This window comes from Lissotriton vulgaris, chromosome 6 (assembly GCF_964263255.1).
Source record: "Lissotriton vulgaris chromosome 6, aLisVul1.2, whole genome shotgun sequence".
In the NCBI taxonomy this organism is placed as follows: Eukaryota; Metazoa; Chordata; class Amphibia; order Caudata; family Salamandridae; genus Lissotriton; species Lissotriton vulgaris.
In genome coordinates, this window is record NC_141694.1 from 1,344,324,961 (window position 1) to 1,344,345,126 (window position 20,166).

Below are 20,166 nucleotides of genomic sequence, written 5' to 3' on the forward strand. Positions count from 1 at the left end.
ATGAAAATGGTTGTATATGGGTTGCATCTAGGCACCAAACAAAGAGAATTCCAGATTTTTGGGACCAATTCGGAGAAGGGTCATTTATATGCTTTCTTTTCGTTAAATATTTGTGGCCTAAGTGGTAGGAAGCTTGTGCTTCTAGAGGATCTTGCTCTGCCAAAGAGGGTCAATTTCTGGGTCAGGTATTATAAGGGTGTTGTGGTATAGATCTTTGTGGGTCGTACAAGCAATTTTTTGCTGGATCCTAGCATCATAGGGTAGCCATTTCAGAGAATGGAGATCAGGGGTGATAGGATCACTTTTTTCAAGCCAATGAGGAGCCTTGCTGCAGCGTTGAAGGTAGCCTTCAGTGGAACAAGATTGAATTTCAAAAGGCCGGCAAAGGTAGAGCTGCAATAGTCTAATTTCAATATCACAAGTGTTTCAGCTCCTGTTTTGAGATCTGCTGTGGGATGGAAAGGTTTAAGTTCGCTTAGTGCATGCAGTTGAAGATTAGCTCCTCTGGGTGTGGAACTGATGTGATTTTGCATGAAGAGGGCATTGTCCAAGATTTTTTCAAGGGACTTTGTTGAGTCAATAATTGTTGAGTAAAGTTCAAGGCAGTAAGATTTGGGAGCCAGTCTTTGATAAAGGGAGTGATACTGGGCTGTGAGATCAGCAAATATTCTGTTTTGATGGCATTGAGTTCAAAATGGTTATGGGTCAGCTATTGTTGCATTTTGTCAAGGTAATATTTAGAGTGCTGATGTCATTGGGAGATGTAATTTTCATATAGATTTCAGTATCACCGGCGTACATGCAGTAAGAGGTGTGAGAGAGTTTGAGTGTTTACATTAGGGACTCCATGTAAACGTCAAACTGTGCTGGCTCGAGAGCAGATCCTTGGGGGGCACCTAGTATCACTGGTGATTGATCAGAAGGAGTGTAGTTGATTAAAACGCACTGAGTTCTGCTGTGAAGGAATGAAGAGAACGGTAGCAGAGAGACCCATCCTGCACCTTAAAAAAAGGTTCAAAAGACTTTAAGGAATAACCATGTCGAACGCAGCTGACAGGTCAATGAAGATTAGTAAGTAAGATTAATTCTGGTCAAGGAAGCAGAGAGCATCATCAACATTGTAGATCAAGGAAATTTCGGTGCTATGGCTCAGTCTGAAACCAAATTGGTATTGGTCGAGCAGTTGGAAATGTTTGATGTTTGATGCACACAATTTTCCAAGAGTTTTGCAAGAGTGGGGTTGTTAGAGATTGGCCTGTAGTTGTTAGGGTCGTACAATTATGAATTGGGCTTTTTAGGATGTGGTCACTTTTTAGGTAATCACTATGGTCCTTGAGGGACTGAGGCATTGATAGTCCTAGTACATAGGGAAGCAGGAGGTGAATGAATTAATTGTGGAGTATGGAAGGATGGGGGTCAATGGAGTATTTCGGATAGGACAGAAGTTTGGAGATGTCATTTTCGTTGAAGGTTTTGAAACATGCTAGGTGGCATTATTTGTGGGTGTGTGGGGAGGGTGTCTCGTGCATATGTCCATGAGCTTCAAAGCGATCTGAATAGTGGTGGTGATTAACCTCATTATCACAGCAAAGAAAGAGGCAAAATTTCACAGCTAGGAGAAGGTGTGCATTTTAAGGGTGGAGCATTGATTTTCATGCTCACTTGTTTTTTGGCAATTTCAAATAGTATTTTTGGTTGATTAGTTGCTGTATTGAGCTGATTTTGAAAGAATGTTGCTTTAGAGTTTCTGATGTGCCTATTGTAGGCATTCTGTCTTTGTCGTAGAAGTTTGAAGTTCAATAGAGAGAGGGTATGTCGCTATGATGTTTCAGCAAGTCTGAGGCATTGTCATTCCTCATTAAAATTATGGCTGAATCAGGGGTTTGATCTTTTGACCAGTTCTTTTTTAGTTATTTTGGGGCAACAGGGTCCTTGATTTTTGCTTTGGAGTTCAAGTAAAACCAGTACTTGTATAGCGCACGAATCACCCCTGAAGGGGTGTCTTGGCGCTGGGGGTCGTTGGGAAGATTAAGCGAGACCCCTGCAGCCGGAGCCAGGGATCAAATTGTTATCCCCAGCATCCAGAGTCACTCGCCCTGGCGGTGGCACCACACCTCTTCCCCAAGTTGTTATCAGAAAGGTCCTGAGCACTAAAACATGGTGAGGGGAGGAAGCAGATTTGGTTGCCAATAGTTGACATCAAGAGTGGGTTGATGTTATGGGTGTTTCTGACTCAGTGTTTGGCTTTCCTGGGTGACCCCTAGATAAATATGCTTGTACATTTATAAGGAAGGTGGTGCAGTGGTTGTCAGTCCAGTCACAAGGCAGGATTGATTCAATTTGCATGCTGTTCTCTTTTTTTAATGATTCAGTCTAGGGTGGCTCCCTTGTTATGTGTAGGGATGTTACAGGCTTGGATAAGGTTACGGTTTTGGAGGAAGGATTTAAAACTGTTCACAAGAGGGTTGTTAGAGTTGTTCCCATGAATATTGAAGTCACCATGAAAATTCTGGGCATTATGCTCATCATTGTTGGAGGGGATCATGTCAATGATCTGCTCGATAAATGTGTGGGTGTCATCTGGAAGATGGTAGAACATGTGAAGGGCGCATGATGAGTTGTCATTGGTAATGATGTTGATCCTGAGGTATTTGCAGGAGGGCAGTGAACGAGAATGTGTTTGTTCCATAGAAAGTGTAGACCTGTATATGCTGGCTAGGCCACCCAGGAGCGACCTGAATGGCCTAGTCTGATGATGTCATGGCTTGGAGGGATTAGTATGTCGAGGATTAAGGATGAGGATTTGTTCAGCCAAGTTTCAGTGAGTAAAAGGATGCCCAGGTTATGGTTAAGTATAAGATTAGATATATCAGCTGCATGTTTCACTACTGAACAACAGGTGAGTAGCGAGCACTTAAGAGATGATTTGAGAGTTTTGTTTGGAGTAGGGGAGATGGGTACTTGTTTTTGGTTTGCTTTAGTGATGTGCCTAAAGTTAGGCTAGGATTCCCTGAGATAGTAAGTGATAATAGTCTGAATTGTGTTGTCAACAGGTATAACAAGGTCAGTCGTAGCATAGTTATAAATGGGGAGGAGAGATAGGATATCATAATTCAATAGCTGTCTGTCTAGCCTATTGGGTCAGTGTTTGAAATGGAGTCTGTAGTTGGTAGAGGTACGAACCTTGTCTAAGTAGAGACCCTTCCTTCTAGTCAGGGTAATGGGGCTACACATCTAAAATAACCCCTGCTCACCCCTTTGGCAGCTTGGCAATAGCTGTCAGGCTTATCTCAGAGGCAATGTGTATGTATTTGCACATAACATAATGCAGTGAAAATAAAGGACACCACACCAAAAATAGCCAATTTGTATCTGCGTAAAACAAGACCAAAATGATAAAAATCCAACATACAGTAATCAAAATAACAATTTTGCAAGGATCACCTTTAAATACAGTTTCTTAAAGTTGATAGCTCTGTCTGGGCAATGACGGTGTCATGAACAAACAACTCCAACAGTTCAGGCCGACGCAGTATCATGAGCCATCTATTGTGTCTGGAACAACCACAAACAGTACCATGGGAATGCAGGGCATCGTGAACCTTGCAATGGGATCTGAAGAGGCAGCATCATCAGGTTTCAGCTTCCGAAGTCGGTGCAGGAGTCTTCGGCCCCGTGAAGCCACACGTGTTGCAGATCGAACTCCACAAGGTCGAAGTCAGGAGCATCAGCAGGCATCTTGGTTGCAGTGAGGAGCGGAGCAGTACGACGTGCGGTGCCCTCAGGTCATGGTGCAGGCAGCAGCTTGGTGATGGCATCCAGCATAGTTGGTGAGACCAGGCTGCCTTGCAAAGTGGGACGGTGCTCGTCACCGGGTTTGCATTTCACGGTGCAAGCCGCACTTTTATCGATGCTGAAGTGCTGTCTTCGATGGATAACCTGGAGTCAATGGCGCTAGCATTGATGGGCCCAGGCTGCGGTGGGGGTAGGGGCGGAGCATCATGTAATTTATGAGCATTGTCCCCAGGCCAGGATGCAAGCAGCGGCATCGATTTCGGCGAGGAGAGTTGTTATTGGGGATAGCAGGGAAGCGATTCAAAGCGAGGTAGTGCAAAGTGCAGTGCCCTCAGATCATGGCGCAAGCAGCAGTATCAGGCATTGGTGAGACCAGGGATGCAGTTCAAAGCTTGTGGTGCTCTCTGCCATGCCAACAGGTCACAGAGCCGACAGCAGCGCCATTGATGGCATTGGGTTGCTTTTTCTTCTGTTGCAGCACAAAACAAACATTTCCCAGTGCTTATAGCAGATGATCTTGAAATCTTTGGTGTTCCTGAGACCTCTTGAACAGGGAGAAAGCTCTACCTCAATCCCTTGGAGAAACTCAGGAAAATAGATTGCAGAAAGTCCAGTCCTTTCACTGCCCAAGACAGAAACAGGCATTGCAGGCCAAAACAGCAAACCACACAGCAAAGGTGTAGTGTAGTTCCTAGTTTCCCACTAGGCCCTGCGCATTGGAATAACATAAACAGTAGTATCGACGTGGAACTGCGGATATTCCAGGCCTCCACTGACTATGCTAAACTTAATTGGGTTGTGTTACCAACTAGCTCAGAGGTCACTGGAAACTTTCTTCTCTGCATAGGAAGTGATCAGCTTCCTTGGCACAGACAAGAAGGGATTCAGTTTTCCAACAACCGTGCAACATGACAACTTTGCTCCTCAGATCAAGAGTCAATCTCTAGGGTCGTGTGAAACAATAGACTTAGATTTCACTCAGTCAGTCTAGTGCAGTTTACTTTCACGAGATGTAGAGAATAGAGAGACGGGCGTGTATCAATAAAGGTTAACATTTATTGAACAGTCTTTCTTCTCGTACAAGAGAAATGTATTGCCACAATTGCAATAATTGTTATTATAAAAAGTACATACAGTAAGATAAGTATTGCGAGATAGAACTGTAAAAGCATTGATATGGTTTCTTAGCCATACAATGGTTTAAAAGTAATAAAACATATATACAGTCATATATACATTAGGCTAACATACTCAACTGGTGCTTCTAACTAAGCCTACCCCAGTGTGCCTGACCTAAGCCTAACACGTGGAAGGGGAGTAAGTAAGTAGCTTTAAGTTAAGTTGGTTTTGCCAAGGTTTGTTTCAAGAATTCTCGTCTAAGGGTTTAGTCAACACCATACCTCTGAATAGAATGATGGAGGATTGGTATCTCCTTCAGGGGTCTCTCTCGATATCCCAGTCACCCGCGAGGGTAAACCGGAAACGCCGGGACTGGATTTCTCTGCACGAGAAAGGCAGCGGGTCTCTTCAGCGCGTCGAGGAAGGAGGGGGGACAGCGTCCGCGGGCAGCTGGAATCTGCTGGATGTCTTCGCAGAGGGACGGCTGTTCAGCTCCTTAAGCGTACTGCACCATAGTTCGCGCTGTAGCGGCGATAATGGTAATCAGCAGCTTCACCACCACAGGATAGCAGGCTGCAGCGACAGAGTGCTAGATTTACCAACACAGGGTCATGCAGGCAGCTGGCATCAGCAACAGGCAACGAACATTGCTTAAGGCAACGTTGGTAATATTTATACCTGACAGGTGCCGGGTTTGACGCAAGTTTGCTGGACATAAGACGTCAATTAAAGATGTCACTAGGAAGTGATAGTTATCAGTTGCTCATTAGAGTTCCATTACTAATCAAAACATAGCAAGCGGGGATTTCCAGGTTTGCTAAGTTTTTATCTTGTTGAAGAACTCGGAGTGTTATCTAGGAATATCAGATAGGGACTGCTGCACTGTCATTGCACTAATTGGTCGCAAAGGAAGTAGCAGAGAGTCATGCTGGAATGTGGCTCTGTTCGTGTGAGGCCAGAGATGACTTTTCAGAAAATCGCACTTGAACGGTTATGCCAATATAGGGAATAAATGGATTTATAGCCGAATAGGGGCATAAGGTCACAGTATCGATTAGGAACCTAGATAAACACGCAACACCCACTCCACGTTTTCATGTCCATCAAAATTACTAAAACTAAAGCAATTAGATGCATGTGTAACATTGCCCACCCCAAAATACATAAATGCATTCGAAATAGGCGTACTTGTAATACATGGAATTTAGGTACTGTACGTTTTTTAAAGCATAGTAATCATTCAAAAAATTATTGCATATGAAATCAATGAACGATTATGCAAAAGGAATTACACATGAAGTATCTCTGACAGAAGAAAAGCGAGATAAATCATCACATAAAAATGCATTGTAATAACATGTGTGCTAGAGGCTGGTGTAATGTTGTTATGTCTCTAGATGTATTTAGAAATAGAAGTGTGAAGCTTCTGTTCTCTAAGAATAGTTTTTACGTTAAGCAAAGAATTGTTCGTGCCAAAAAAGGGTCAATATTTAAAAAAATTGTCCAATTCAAAGAAAATAGATTTCCAAAGCTCTTGGCAGTTTTTGTTGATCAAAACTGAAGGCCGAATTCAGAGTTCATGGGAACGCTGTGTGTCGGAAAGCTTCTCAAAGTTATTGTTTCTCTATGGGTGAGAACATCGTATCAGACAGGCTCTCAAAGAATTGGTCTACAAATTCAGGTGATAGTTCAACCAAATTAGATAGCGCTGTAACTTGGCAGGTGTGAGAATGATTGCTGTCATCGAAGGCAGGACCAGCAATGCTCACAGAACGTTGTACCTGGATGATGTTGCTTTTGTCACTCGCTCCACTGTTACCACTTGGCTGTAGTACAGGAGTCTCCACGAATGCCGTCATCAGGATTGGTAGCCGCTGGGGACAACACAATGCGTGAGCCGTTATTGGACTGAGCAAAGTATCGACGTCCATTGGTACTGCTGATGGAAGTGAAAGACAGATGTCCAACACGCATTCATCGCCGCAAAGCATACACCGTAGCACAGGTAAAATGCAATTTTGCCATATTGGTCTGAATGAAAGGATCCAGGTCATGTTTAGATCTCTCAGCCTGGCCAATCCGAGGACGTTAGTTATCCTGTCCCTGTAGCGCATTGCTAGGATTGTCTCTTCCATTCCCATGGGAGCTATGTCTGAGCCGAGGCTTGCCATAACGAAGCAGGAGGGTCAAAAATAGAATCCCTGCAATGAGTCCCAAAAATAGTGGTATGCCGCCAAAAATGGAGTGCACAAAATTAGGAAAGATTCCCAAAATTGCCTGGAAGGGTGTTAGCAGTCCCGTAAAGACTGTCTTAAATATGCCTGGGATGCTTGTTGCACTAGACATGTTAAGGAGTTGGCTGAACATTTCTACGAAATGCACGGGGCAATTTGTTGATAAAAGGTCATGAACCTCAGTAGCCGTCCTTGCGACTAGAAGATCATACGTCTCTTTAGATGACGTTATAGGCACTGTTGTCTGTAAAAGTACAGATTTCATTTTGCTTAATGTATCAATTCGTATAGAATAGAGATTCAGACGAGGCCAGAGGGGAGTCACTATGTCTGGAGGCCCGCTCGGGAACAATGCTTGCATACAACATTTGACCATGGACGTAACTTGTACTAGATAACTTTTCCCTGGCGTCAGGGAAAAGTTCACAACATCTGTGATCCGTTCTAAGAATGTAACTCCCGTTCGCGAGTTGCATAAAGAAGGGCTCTATCTGAGTTGCAGGTGTGACTAGCTGGTGGCATGAAAGGTTGTTTGAATTTCCATCACATGCTCCGTGTAAATAATACCCTGACACAAAAGTATACCGCTTAGTGAGTGTTTACAGTTGTCACCACTAAGAAATACATTTTTGTCGCTGTCACTATAGCAAGAATGAGTGTATGGTAATTTCCATTCGGATTTTACATATCCCTTACCCAATTGTTCATATTGGCCAGCAGGTATGTACTCAAGGCACTTTTTAAATCGGAAAGTTGTTATCGGAATTGTGATAATTCCGTGTATTATCCATTCAATGACAGGACTCTCTGACATTGTCAATGATAATCTCTCGAGTTTTTCGATGCTCAGGATTGTATAGTCTGCTCCTTTCTGTGCCAAACTGATCTGTTTATCAGCAAGGTTAAAACTGGAAAATAATGACGTTGTGTTGATTAAACGCCAAGGCACATAGCCTGAACGAAGATTTTGCAGCGTCCAGCCTAATTCTATAATAGAGCGTAATTGAGATTGGCCATGTTGTAACATTTAGCAAATCTCTGTCTATCACATCAAAGGCAGAGGATACAATATTGTCCAAAGAATATATTCTGGAAGACAGAGTCGTTAACCCATTGTCTACCACAGAAAGTGATTTCTCCAAATTAATACGATCAATTTCTCGTATTTTTTCAGCAGTTTCAATTTGCTTTACTTTCCAAGCCTCGTTGTAAGCAGCATAGATACTGGTCGCTATGAAACGCTTTTGACGCTGTTTGCGTGGTCCAAGAATGAAATCGCGCAAATCAGCACCATCTTTTAATAAAGACAAGTGTTGCTTAATTTCAGCCAGTGTGGATGTAGTTAGCCATTCTAGGCAGAGTTTCCCTACACTGTATGTTGTTATAATCCCTGGATGTTGTCTCTGGGTGTATCTAGGGTCTAATCTGGTCATTTTTAACCCCTGTGTTTTATTCAGGAACCTATCTTGACAGCTATTTGTGTCTGTAGGCCAGATTAACCACTTTTTCCAATCAGGATGTGTTCTGTTGAAATGTAAAATTTGTGACATGTCTAATTCAATATCTGCGGTTGCATTTTCAGGTATTGGCTTTGGTATAGACGGTGTTTTAAGGTCTTTGATCTTAGCTAGGCCAAGACAAGATGCTTGGTGTATTGTGTCATTTAAAAACAACATTTGTTCAGGTATCATGCAGGTTCTAAATAGTGCTTCAATGCCTTGCACCTGCCAATCTTTTGTACCCCAAATTGTTTTCGTTTCAATATTATTTTTCCAATAATCAAAACCAAATGTCATCATTTTGTCATAAAATGCTTCTGAATATATCAATTTAGAATTTGTCAGCATTGTTTTCATTCCTGTTTTATCTAACAGTTTATAATAAAACGTTTCTGCATCACTGGTGTTAAACCCTGAGAAGTATTTGAATTTCTCAAAAAATGCTTTAGAACTGCTTTTAGGCGGTGTAGCACAATCTTCCCATTGATTATACATAAAAACATTTCTAGGCTGTGCAGATTTATGCAAGTAATGATCCCCATAGTGGGTGTAACAGAATAACTGCTCATAACTAGATGAACCTTGTAAATAATCATGATCTGTGAATCTAGCTGACATTACTAAATCAGACATCATGTCATTAATACTGTTAAAGTCCCAATCATCAGAGAATGTACTTGGTGTCACAAAGTCACTTAAGGAAACCTTCAGTTGATGAGGATACTTCAGGATTTCGACCGGACCATAGATCTCATAGTCTGTTTTCTCCCATACTACCCCACCAGGTATTGGAATTGCTGTGACATTTACTGTTGACAGTTCTCTTTTCTTCACGTGGGATGATCTGTGTGGTTTCAGGACTAGGTGGATGTTCTGACTTGCTGTGTCCATTGTAATATATTTTCCCAAAATTAATTTTCCCAAACACAGTACCATGATGAGCCAAAGCAGGAGGAAAATTACACCTAGACCAAACCAGAACTCTAGCCAAGGGGAAATAAGGTAGATTTCCTTCAGTTGATGAAAGAGTTCAGTTGCTTTTTCTTTAAAAGACTTTTTTGTTTCTGGCATCACTTCGGGGTCGTTTAAATCTTCAGAGAAGTTGTCGAAGTTGATGAAATAACCAGAGGCAGTTCTGTCAATTGATGGGATTGTTCTTTCAATCTGTCTCTTGGTAGCACTTTCTGATGCCACATTAGTGTAGACTGGTGTTGTTTCTTGACGAACTGTTTCAATCTGTTTATCAAGAGGCACGAGTTCCATGGCACTATTGCATAGTCCTTCATTGTGCACTGCAAGCTGATCGAATGTGATTAGTCTTTCAGTTTGAACCTCTTGGATTGTTGCAAGTTTGGGTATTCTGTTGTTTCTTGGGAGTCCACTGGGCCTACTGTTGATTATAGGCCACATGCTTGTGGTTTTACCAGATCGATAGACACGACTCTGTTCTCCTTTTTACCAGCAAGGAGCGGTAGCACAACTGATCTTGTTCCGGTGACTGCCAAGACAGGTGCTGCTTTTCTGTAAGAAGGCCCAAATTCCTTCTTCACCGCGATCTTTTCCCTGACTAGATCCCCAATCTTTGGAATCCAGACAGGCCTTGCTGGGGCTGTTGCGGGTGGTGCCTCGTCAGTGGTACTTGGCTGTTGCTTTAACTTTATGTTGCTTAATGATTTTCTTGTTTCATTCAGTTCCTGTAAAACAGCCAAACGGTCTTTTACATCAAAGTGCGTTGTTTCTTCTTGTACCACTGACATCTGACTATCGAGGTCCTGAACGCGCATTCTAATTCCGAACAATAGTTCGTATGGGCTGAAACCTTTTAGAGAATTTCTTGGCATGTTGTTAAGACTAGTCTGGACACTTATTAAATGTTTGACCCACCCAGCGCCTGAACCTAATACCTTCGCTGTTATAGATTGCTTTATGTCACGGTTTTTTCTTTCTACCACACTATTCCCTTCGGGGTGCGACGGACAAGAATACCGCAACCCAATTCCCATGCTGGCCATGGCCTCCTTATAGGCTCGAGAGCTGAAAGCAGGACCCTGGTCAGAATGGAACGTGGTAATTGCGTATGTGCCGATATTGACTCGCAAATCTTTTATAACCGTTCTAGCGTCAGCCGAGCGCTGGAGGCCTCATTTTTTAAGTGCTTTTCGTCTTAAAGGTGTACACTGGGACGCGCTTCTCTTCTTTGATTGCGCAGATAGACCGCGTTATGCAGTCTATCAGGATTTCTGAAACTATACTTGCCGGTTCATCACTGCGATCTCTGTTGCAGTCTGGACAGTTCTTTGCGAAGTCATGAATTCCTTCACTCATGTCCGGCCACCAGTATTCTGATTGCAATTCTTTCAGAGAATCCTTAATTGTTTGGTGTCTCAGACCCAATCCCATGTGTGCTTCCAGTAAGAGGAAGCCCCTCCTGCTCCTGTTTGGAATTACTCTGTCCCCCACTCCAGGGATTCGAGCAAAAGGAACGGAGTTTGCATCGATTATGTATGCATAATTGAGTGGATAGTTTACGGGTAGTGCTGCACAGTCGCCTTTTACGGTCGTTCTTACTGCCAGCATGGTTTCCCCGTCTATGTACTTATCTGTACGCTTTTTTGTGGCTACGGAAGCCGGTTTAGTTGCTTCCGCGGTGGCTGTATTAGCCAATGAATTCCCTGCAATGTGAACGCCATCACGTTGAAGACTCTGTGCGTGAATCACGTGAGTCTTTTGTAGTTCTTTGTGTAAAAGAGCTACCTGTTCCCAAAGCAATTTATGCTTTATTGTGGCACCTGTGTCATCTTTGTAGTCGTTTTCGATCCAACTCTGCAGTTTATTGTTGTAAGAATTGACGCAAAAATGAGAATCGCACACTATAAGTGTTGGGAATTCACGTTCTGCATTTTCGAGCGCCATCTTTAAAGATCTGATTTCAGTTCTATGAACCGAGCAGTTTCTTACAGATTCAGTTTTTGTTACTTTCGGTCTGAATTTACCGCACAGCCAACGACCTTTAATGATCGCACATGCTGCATCGTAGGATTTTCTCTCTACGTTGAAATGCTGTACAAAGCTATCTGTATAGATTATACATGCGTATTGTGGGAGAGGCAGAATTTCGATTGGCAGAGGATATTCTTCTTCATATTCTAAATCATTCAGTTCTTCAAATTGCGGGGCGAAATAGTATTTCACATCTTCCGCTCCTAGAGAATCTATGCACTGTATCCATTTCGGATCCAGTGACACTGTAGGCAGGTTTACTGGGCTGAATAGCGCCTCGAAGGCGGATTCCGCTGTAAGGATATTAATCCGTTTGCCGTGTGCTAGTTCTCGTTCATTTGCTAATGCGATTTGCACTGCTTTCACAGTTCTTTCTGTGTGACTGAATGTTTTTTCTGCTTGTGTGTACAAGTGAGATTTAATTGAAATTGGTACCTTTTCTCCCTCATTAGAGGTTAGGTACGTGAATCCGCATCTTCCTGGGATGACTCGGATTACAAGATCGATCGTGTTGTCACGTGTATCCAATTTAGTTTTTGCTAACATGTCTGTTTGCAGTGATCTCAAAATTTCTGTGTGTTTTTGAGTCCAATTGATTTGTTTTAAATCAGGTTTTATTAGTTCGTAGAGAGGTTTAACCCTCTCTGCGTAATTTAGTATGTAAGTTCTTCAGAAATTCAGAAAACCTAGTATGGATTGTAAATTCTTCAACGTTTTTGGAGCTTGGAGTACAGCGCACTTCTCTAAGAAGTTGTCCGCTAGGCTTTTCCCTTCACTTGATAATTCGTACCCTAAAAATAGTACTGTCAGATGGGCAATTCGGGACTTTTTAAAGTTGAATTTGTAACCCTCTGCTGCGAACCCAAGTATAATGGTGTTCACTCTTTTCAAGTGAGTATCCAAGTCGTCGTCTGTGAGATAAATATCATCTATGTAAGATAATGCTTCATCATCATACATTTGTAGTAACTCTGTTACCCTAGCTGAGAATAGTCCTGGGCTGTTCTTGAACCCCTGTGGGAGCCGACAGAATTTTTTCTGTGACCCAAATGCAGAGAAAGCGGTCAAATATCTGCTTTCTGGTGCAATGTTTTGACAAAAGAAGCCATTAGAAATATCTAATGTCGTTTTATATTTTTTCCTAACTATGTTATTCATTAGGGCTGCACTATGCGAGTTTTGTACTGCAAAAGTTTTGCAACATGTATTAAGGTGTCTGTAGTCCAAAACTAGACGATATGAATTGTCTGGCTTGGAGACAGGAAACAAAGGATTGTTCATTTGAGAGGTGCATGTTTCAATCACCCCCTGGTACTCAAGTTGATCTAAGATCCCCCTGACTTGTTTTTTAGCTTCTTGCTTTATGGGATACTGCCGTTGGGCAGTTGGTTCACTTTTTAGTTGGATCTTGTGAGGCGGTGAATTCTCATCCCATCCTACATGATTTTTATACAATGCAGGTGCCTGGGCTACTGCCCATTTCCTTGCATATGTGTATTTTTTGTGAATCGGTATGTGATTCGAGAAGGCAGGCATAATCACTTCTTCGCCACGAGGGCACTCCCTGACAAACTCCGGGGGCCAATCTTTTTCAGCTAACAGAATATCATAGCCTTTTGAGAGCTTATCCCAAAATAGACCCTTAATTTTCCTAGTCTTATCACCCTCTATACGCAATGTTATTTCGTATATATTATGGGGCTCGCTAAGTCTGGTGTCGGCAGTTTCAACCTGAATGAATTCATTCGTGTCCACTGTCTCCAGATGACTCATCAAGATCTTGCGCGCTATACTGATTTCTGCTGCACTGTCCAACATTGTCAATGCCCACTCCCCGTTTTTCAACTGTGTCCTCAGTATTCTCGGCATGGTTGATTACTTTAATACTGGCTACCTTCTTTTTCTGAAATTGAGATTTTTTACTCTGAGCAGGTTCCTTGTCTTTGGACTTGGTGTGCTCTCCTGGGTCTGACCGTCCTCTTCTTTCCGAATTCTGTGGAAAAGATCGAGAGGGACGTGTATCAATACTTTGATATCTATCAGGTTTTTTCAGATTCTCCCTATTTCTAAAGTTATATCTTTTCTCAGAGGGCTACCGTTGGGGAGACTGGCGTTCTCGAGTCGGAGTTCTTTCCCTCCGTCGAGGAGACCTTCCTCTGGACTGGAAAACTTTTTCCTTGGGAGTGGATTGTTTATTTCCATCCCAGCTCTTTTTAGGAGTGTTTAAATTATTTTTAATAAATAATTTTTCAGGATTTTCGAGCAGTTGGGGTTTTACCGGTTTCCCACCCAAGCTGTCTCTACCTAATTCTTCATAGCATTTTTCTATGATTTTTGCAAGCTCAACAGGATCTTTTATATCTGTTTCCTTCAACTTCTGGCGGATCGCCACAGATGCTGCTTCTCCCTTTATGTTGGCTAATAATATAGCCGTGACCTGCTTGAAGTCTTTCAGTAATTTCATACCTAGATTTAAAGCGGGCTCTGGACCGAATTCATTTTGAATCTGTTTTAGCACTTCTGGTATTACCGCCATAGACGGAACACCGTGTGTTTTTGTGTAAATGGAAGCAAAGACTGTACCCCAAGTGTCACAGTCCTCCACGTGTGGTGCGATTCCCATAGGAAGGCAGATGGTCAAGATTCTGTGTTTCTCAATAGGGGTAGTATCAGGAAATACTGCCTCTATTTGAGTGATTTTCTGGGCTAACCAGAAAGGAATTTGTTCCCGTTTTACGGGTGTTTTACCAAGACATGACTGTATGTTCTGTGGTGTAATTTTATTTGTGTTCCCCTGATGAGGGGTCAGCTGTGGTGAGTTAACAGCTGGCTGGACTGTTGCAGTCCGCATTACATATTGGACTAATTGCCTATGTATCTTTATTAATGTGTTTAGCTGTGCTAACAGCTCTTCCTTAGACATTTTTGCAATGTCAGGATGTGGTGTGTAGCTGGCTAGAACTGGCCACGTGGCTCCTGGTCTACCTAGTGGACCGAGCCTGGTTATGTGATCATTGTGTTTTAGGGCGCCATTAAACCAGAGGAGGTGCTCTTGAAATTTAAGTGGAATTTCAATCTCCTCGAAAGGAGCGTACTCTTCCGGAGGTTCCTCTATTTTGTAATAGTGAAACTCTTTTGTTATAGCGTTTACCGCTGGAAAGTTTATCCATGAATAGAATACCTCTGTCTGCCGATACTCGTGAGCCTCTATCACGAAAATTACTGTACCACCTTGTGGTGTCAGTCCGTTTTCTATAAGTTTTAAAGTTATAGATCTTCTTAAGTGGACCGGGATGATAATAGCATCCGGGTCTGTGTATTCGGGACCTTGCTGAGTCGCATCTGCTGCGGCCCCAGTGGTTCCGTTTCGTGGCATTGTAAAAATGCGAGGTTTGCAGAGTGGGTCTCCAAGGAGACAAAGATTAGGTGCACAATATTTTGGAACACTGTATCCTTCAACGTTGAATAAACCAGAGCTTTACATAGGAATCTCTTCCTACTAAGGTCGGGCGGATTTTAACCTTTCACCCACTCCAGACGTCTATTGGAGTATTTACGGGAGAAAGGGGTGTGAAATATGCACGACTGAGTTACTCTACAAGTCTTGCGTTAGTTTATCGCCTTACCAAACGTTTGGGCGCCATGTAGTGTAGTTCCTAGTTTCCCACTAGGCCCTGCGCATTGGAATAACATAAACAGTAGTATCGACGTGGAACTGCGGATATTCCAGGCCTCCACTGACTATGCTAAACTTAATTGGGTTGTGTTACCAAGTAGCTCAGAGGTCACTGGAAACTTTCTTCTCTGCATAGGAAGTGATCAGCTTCCTTGGCACAGACAAGAAGGGATTCAGTTTTCCAACAACCGTGCAACATGACAACTTTGCTCCTCAGATCAAGAGTCAATCTCTAGGGTCGTGTGAAACAATAGACATAGATTTCACTCAGTCAGTCTAGTGCAGTTTACTTTCACGAGATGTAGAGAATAGAGAGACGGGCGTGTATCAATAAAGGTTAACATTTATTGAACAGTCTTTCTTCTCGTACAAGAGAAATGTATTGCCACAATTGCAATAATTGTTATTATAAAAAGTACGTACAGTAAGATAAGTATTGCGAGATAGAACTGTAAAAGCATTGATATGGTTTCTTAGCCATACAATGGTTTAAAAGTAATAAAACATATATACAGTCATATATACATTAGGCTAACATACTCAACTGGTGCTTCTAACTAAGCCTACCCCAGTGTGCCTGACCTAAGCCTAACACGTGGAAGGGGAGTAAGTAAGTAGCTTTAAGTTAAGTTGGTTTTGCCAAGGTTTGTTTCAAGAATTCTCGTCTAAGGGTTTAGTCAACACCATACCTCTGAATAGAATGATGGAGGATTGGTATCTCCTTCAGGGGTCTCTCTCGATATCCCAGTCACCCGCGAGGGTAAACCGGAAACGCCGGGACTGGATTTCTCTGCACGAGAAAGGCAGCGGGTCTCTTCAGCGCGTCGAGGAAGGAGGGGGGACAGCGTCCGCGGGCAGCTGGAATCTGCTGGATGTCTTCGCAGAGGGACGGCTGTTCAGCTCCTTAAGCGTACTGCACCATAGTTCGCGCTGTAGCGGCGATAAAGGTAATCAGCAGCTTCACCACCACAGGATAGCAGGCTGCAGCGACAGAGTGCTAGATTTACCAACACAGGGTCATGCAGGCAGCTGGCATCAGCAACAGGCAACGAACATTGCTTAAGGCAACGTTGGTAATATTTATACCTGACAGGTGCCGGGTTTGACGCAAGTTTGCTGGACATAAGACGTCAATTAAAGATGTCACTAGGAAGTGATAGTTATCAGTTGCTCATTAGAGTTCCATTACTAATCAAAACATAGCAAGCGGGGATTTCCAGGTTTGCTAAGTTTTTATCTTGTTGAAGAACTCGGAGTGTTATCTAGGAATATCAGATAGGGACTGCTGCACTGTCATTGCACTAATTGGTCGCAAAGGAAGTAGCAGAGAGTCATGCTGGAATGTGGCTCTGTTCGTGTGAGGCCAGAGATGACTTTTCAGAAAATCGCACTTGAACGGTTATGCCAATATAGGGAATAAATGGATTTATAGCCGAATAGGGGCATAAGGTCACAGTATCGATCAGGAACCTAGATAAACACGCAACAAAGGGGTAGTTCCTCCTAACAGCTTCTCCAGCTCTTCTTCTTGGCAGTTTCCTTAGTCCAAATGAGTTATAAAGTTCTGGGGTCCTGGCCCCAACATTTACACTACTTTTCCCTTTGAAGTTTTAGGCAGTAAAAGTCTCTTAGCTCAGTAAAGACCAGTTCTGTCCTCCCTGGTACAGCTTCACTACAGGATGTGGGGACAGAATTTTGCGTTGCAGACTCAGCCTATTCAGGTGCTAGTGAAAACTCCTCCACCACTCTAAATGCAGAAATGTCTATTCAGCCTGGCTATGAATCAGCCTGGAAAAGCAGGGCCCACCTCAACCCCCCTTGTGACTGACTAGAGTGAATGCACAACCCCAGCTCCTTGCAGTTGAAATCCAGACTGAGAATGCACGAACAGGCAGAAGTACACTGGATGGTTAAACAATAAAATGCCCACTTTCTAAAAGTAAAAGACACACAATTGATGGACGGAATGCAGAACAAAGTCTAAAAGTCGGTAAGAGTGTTTATGATTAGGTATGCAATGCTAGTTAGATTGATGAACCCAGGTATAGGCAGTGCTGGCAAGAGAGTGGACATTGGGAGCTAGTATGATGTGGTTCTGGGGATGGTACGAATGGAGGGACCAGTTATGGTCTAGGTTGGAGATGATATGAACAAGTTTAAGGGTGTCAGACCTAATCAACTGTATTTCAGATTATATGGTGTCAAGCATAAATTGGGTGTAACAGTTCATACTGGGCTCCTGATTGGCTGGGGAACTGTGGTGAGAAGTAGTCAGAGCAGGACAGTTGTGAGGGGTCAAATGTAGGTATGGCCCACAGACAGAATCTTGATATTGTCTGTTTGATAGGATGTGGTGAATGGAACCGCTTGGCCCCCTTCCCTTTAAAAAAACAAAATAATTACCAGCCTGGGAAGGGGGACTGTATGCCCCCCCTTAAAAATATAGACAAAGACCCAGCCCCAGGGGATGGGGTCCCTGGGGCATATATCAGCCTCGGGAGAGCGGATTCGATCCCCCAGAGCCCAGCCATTTTTTCAAATGTGCTCTATTTATAAGTGTGGTGGTGTACGGAACTTTAGAAGGTTGGTAAGTAGTGATGACAGGTTTTTGAATCATGGTGTAGTCAGTAGTGTTGACACAGTAGGTAAAATAGTTGCCTGCGATTTCATCCATGGATGACATCATTGGGAGAGAGCAGGGCAGAGGAGACAGGAGGGGTGGCATAGATGAGGGAGTCACAGGAAGGGGGTCAGTAAAAAGTTGAGAGGAGGTGGGCAGGACAATGGCTGAGTCTAAGTTGTGGTTGATGGATGAGAAGAGATCGACAAAGAGTTTCAAGTAGTGATCTGAGGATTGGGTGAGTACAGGTCTGTTGTTATAGAATGAAATGGTAATGTCCCCCTTGTACAGAGGTGAGGACACAATAGTGAGTTTAGGGCCTTGTGGGATGTTCTTGGGGGTAGTGACATTCAGTAAAGAAGAAATAATTTTCCTCCATTGACTACGCTGGTTGAAGATGAAGTGGTTCAATAAAATGCCCTTGTTGATGCAGAAGTAGGAGTCAGTGATAAGGGTTTCTTTATTTCTTTATTTAGATTGAGGATTTTTTGTTTGAGCTTTTTTTAGGTGTTTTTGAATAAATTAGGAAGGTAGTTTATTCTTAACGAGGTGTTTCCTGCAGGGGATAGTAGGGCATTCACTTTGCTGGCCTGGATCCATGTTGGATGGTGTTGGCAGGGGAGAGGAAATGGTGAGCAAGATAGGAAAAAACCTCTTCCAAGAAGGCTGCCCTTTCGGAGATAGGAGTGAGGCTATTGTTAAGGGAGGCTGGGAAGTCCCTTTTCCATTTCTGAATTTGAGCAAGGTGATGAGAGTCCTATGACAGTTTCTGTAACAGTTTATGTACAAGAATCTAGGTGAAGCGAAAGAGCCAACTTGGGTGGTAAAAGGAAGATAGGGTAGAGTAATCACCAGTCAAGTCGAGGCAAAAACGACATATAAACAGGGGGAAACACTGTTGCAGATGCAGCCAATCTGCAAATTAGGCATCAGGTAATGAGTTATGTGGCAGGTGTAACATATTCATAATTATGTGCCTGAAAAATCACATCATTTCAGTGACAAGCAGTGCAAAGGAGATTGCAGGACCATCAAAGGAAGTGTGGAAGCCGGAGGTTCCCTTGCGCAGATCTGGAAGTCTTGAGGTTGCGTCTGAGGGCAGGGAGATGCATTGGCGCAGCGCTTGGGAATCAGGAATGCAGGTGAGGCATAATGCAAGGGATCAAACATCTGGTTAACTGCGCTGGTGAGTTCTCAGTCGGGAGACGAATGCCAGGCCCGGACACACGCCGCAGCCCAGAGAGCCTTATCAGAATACGGAGGCAGTGGCTCTCGCAGACAGGGAGTGAGAAAGTTGACTGCAGAGTCGAAAAAGAGCTAGTATGTAGTCAATGAGTTGCAGCACTGGGCCGTTGAGACACAGGCGTAGCAGAGTTCGGCATTGGGTATAGGACGTCAGATCCAGGCACACGCTCCCACTTGATTTGTAAAGTCTGCAAGATTGTGGACTCTTCCACACCACCAATAGTTTCCCCCCAAAAACAATACACATACACAATTCAACATTTTGGGGGCATTTCTGGTATAGATCATCCAGAACTAGTGCCCCCAGTGCATAAATAATTTAAAAATGAATACGCATGCAGAAAAATATGATCCTAAAGAACCACCCCTCTTCTCCTCTTACTTCCCAGACCAGAAATGCTTGAAAGATTAGCCCAAAAGTAGTTAAACAGGGAAGATACACTCATATTTGCTTAGAAGTCCATTCAAGTTCACAGTTATTGCATCTACATCCCAACAAATCTCAGTAACTTTAAGTTAATCCACAACCATAAATGCCCTAAAACCCAATAAAAATGTAAATCCACGGAAAGCCAACTAAAAAACAAAGGGGCAGATTTACGTTTCCTGGCGCATCTCTGCAAATCAGCAGAGAGGCCCCAGGAAAGATGCAAGATGCAAGTTTACCTTTGCGCCACCACAGATGCGCTACATTTACAATGCGATTCAGAAAAGGGGGTGGTGATGAACAGAGTATCTGAATTAAGCAGAACACTCTTACCCAGTCAACAGATCCGGGCTTGATCCATCACCATTTTTTAGCTCACTGCACCATCCCAGCTCAGAACCTGGCTACATGCAAATTAGTCTGTCCCTGGCCCAGTGCATCATGGGAACAGGGCAGACCAAACTACCAAGCCAATTCTTTTACTGGAAAGGAAACAAGCTTCCGGGGACCGGTTTCTGGCATTACAGCCGTCTTCGGCCCGGCTTGCTTGA